General features: G+C 27.3%; 2 non-coding genes across 2 annotated transcripts; both read right to left on the bottom strand.

Annotated features, from left to right (window-relative positions):
• Positions 1-2513: 2513 nt before the first annotated feature.
• Positions 2514-2585, bottom strand: TRNAD-GUC (transfer RNA aspartic acid (anticodon GUC)). Its single transcript has one exon. It is a non-coding gene; the product is annotated as a tRNA-Asp (tRNA).
• A 9-nt stretch (positions 2586-2594) lies between these two features.
• Positions 2595-2667, bottom strand: TRNAF-GAA (transfer RNA phenylalanine (anticodon GAA)). The gene has a single exon. It is a non-coding gene; the product is annotated as a tRNA-Phe (tRNA).
• Between the last annotated feature and the right edge of the window lie 435 nt (positions 2668-3102).

The raw sequence follows: 3102 nt of genomic DNA on the forward strand, positions 1-3102 counted from the left end.
TGCTCCCCAATCCCATGAGCTTTACAATTGTGTTACTCTAACTAAATTACTCATTTAAAAGAAGTAAAGCACGTTGTTCATAATTCCATTTGTGTTCTCTAACTAAAATAAGAGAAAACGAATTTGTTTTACTATGCCAAATAGCCAAATTTGCTGATTAGCTGATGTTTGGGAGGTCATAGCGACCTCCCGTGGTTCCGTGGAACACCATTTGGGAACCCCTTCACTAGAATCTCCTCAAGATGATGCTTAGATTTAAGGGCTAAACTAAATAGCTTGAAATTATGAGAGGGTAACGTAAACAGAAGTGTAGTGAAGTGATACGTTTATTTATAAGATTTCAACTTTTCGTCAATTTCGCGGTTTTTGTTAATTATATATTTTTTTTTCTTATTGAAAATTTTGTCTATTTCCATAATTTGCTTATTCTTTATGTAGTTTTTTTTTTGTTTTTTAAGCTGATTAAAAAGTAAAATATCTGTGTGTAGTATCATTTATTGCTGCAGGCATACATGACGCGGAATACCAAAGTCACCACATTCTCAATCATCTTTTACTATCCCATATAGCGGTGTAAATTCAATGGGATTTTTATGATTTATACCAGGGTTTCTTAAACTGTGGGTCGCGATCCTAATTGGGGTCATGGATTCTGTAGCAGTGCTTGTCAAAAATTTTAGCTATTTTGTTTTTTTTTTTAAACTTATTATAATATTTATCAAATGTTTTTACATAATGTAACTGAAAAAGAATTTGCCCAAGTAATTGATTTTTTTTTCTTGTATTGTAATTTTAAATTTATTACTTATTTAAAATTTTTTGCATTTCGAAATAAATGACATGTAATAGAAAAATTTTCAGAAGCAAACAATTATTACCGAAAATTCAGAACTTTGTTACAAATACAAATATTAATTTCAACAATGAATCATTATTATTATTGAACCTGCATAAGTATAATTAAAGCATAATATTGAACATTTTGTTTGTTGACATGAATTCGTTTTTAAACTTTCAATTTTTCCCGACTTATAGCAGTTTGTTTTAGCTTTTCGTTGTCCTCTCTAGAAAAGAATTTCCTTTCAGAAGTGTACACATTAACGGTTTCATACTAATGACAGCTCGTTCGCTTGATATTTCAGTTCTTTGTTGCCAATGCGAAAAAGAAATGAGTACTCTCATTGTCGCCGTATGAGAGAAATGTATATGGGGATCATATCTGTCTCTATAGTTCGAAAATCAATTTATTCTTTTAAAAATTATTTTCTTGTTAAATATAATTATATGATATTGTTAATTCAATTGCCTCATTTTAGATATTTATTTTTTTAAATATATAGTATAAAATACTAGATCATCGCCTTTATTTTGATGGTAAGGAAATAGCTTTTTTTCCCCCCTCGAAATTCGCCTATACAATTAAGCAATCTGATTTACAATCAAGAATAAATGGATTTCATAAAAGTATGCATGGGGTTTACGGCCCCAGATGTCTATCCAAAAGGGACATAACATTTTACGATTTAAGACACCAAAACTTTAAATTCATTTCCAATTTTTATGTTGAAACGTAAACTATTAAATATTTGGTTCCAAATAAAATATTTTTTATGAAAATAAGGAAATTTATAAGAAATTAAATTTTGGGTTATTACAGTTGTAATATTCTTAGCATTTATGAGAGAAAAAAAAACGATTATTTTCTTGGAAATAATAAATTTTTTTATGTAGAATAATTTACACTTGCTTTACTTAAAGTTAGTTTACCTAACACATTAGTTAGTTTACCTTACATTACGTTTCCAGTCTTTTTATTTGTCGTAATTAAATTGTACTTTGTAAAAAAGTACAATTTAATTACGTAATTAAACGTAATTAAATTGTATTAACGTAAGTATTAGTTACGTTAATAAGTATTACGTTAATAAGTAAGTAAATTGTATTAACGTAATTGTATAAATTGTATTAATTACGTAATAAAAGTACAATTTAATTACGTAATTAAATTGTATTAACGTAATTAAATTGTAGTTTTGAAAAAACTACAATTTAATTACGTAATTAAATTGTATTTACGTAAGTATTAGTTACGTTAATAAGTATTACGTTAATAAGTAAGTAAATTGTATTAACGCAATTGTATAAATTGTATTAATTACGTAATAAAAGTACAATTTAATTACGTAATTAAACGTAATTAAATTGTATTAACGTAATTAAATTGTACTTTTTAAAAAAGTACAATTTAATTGAACGTAATTAAATTGTACTTTTTTTAATACTCCTCTTTTCAGGGATATCTTACGTAATCTCTAATGAAGGCAAAAACTTGCCAGATTTGAAAATTATCAATACAATACCTATTCTTTTTCTGGTAAAATGTAGTTATTTAAAAGTGTTATCTAGTATCTAATTATACATCTATTTCTCAAAATATAAGTTGCGTAAAAGAGAAAGATAAAAATGAATAATTTAATTTGAAAATTATTATTATTAAATTTTAAAAAATGTGCCTCCCCGGCGGGGAATCGAACCCCGGTCTCCCGCGTGACAGGCGGGGATACTGACCACTATACTACCGAGGATGAGAGCCTTGCCGAAACCCGGGATCGAACCAGGGACCTTTAGATCTTCAGTCTAACGCTCTCCCAACTGAGCTATTTCGGCACGTCCTTGAGAGGGAATTTACGTTCTACCTTTCTTTTTTTCATTCTACCAAAACAAACTTTTGAAACTTCTTTTCATTAGCATAAGAAAACTTACGGCTGGAATTTCAAGGTTGTATCATTATTATTCTATTTTTTTTTTTAAGGTGATAATTTTATGAAATTATTCTCGTTTTCAGAGAAAAGGTATGCGTATATAATGTTGTTTTTAAAGGTTTATCGATTTCAGAAATTGTTGCTTTCGGGACATTAAAGTTAAAAGAATTTTTAATCATAATAAAAAAAAAAAATTCTTCTGTTTTTCTTTCCTAAGTAAATTTAGATGTAAAAAAAATTCGAACTATGTATAGCATCTAAAATTTACTTTATCAGTTTTTTATTTTTTCGTTATTAAAAACTTATTTGCTATCACAAATTTTTGTGAAAAATCAACTAA

This window comes from Parasteatoda tepidariorum, chromosome 4 (assembly GCF_043381705.1).
Source record: "Parasteatoda tepidariorum isolate YZ-2023 chromosome 4, CAS_Ptep_4.0, whole genome shotgun sequence".
Taxonomy (NCBI): Eukaryota; Metazoa; Arthropoda; class Arachnida; order Araneae; family Theridiidae; genus Parasteatoda; species Parasteatoda tepidariorum.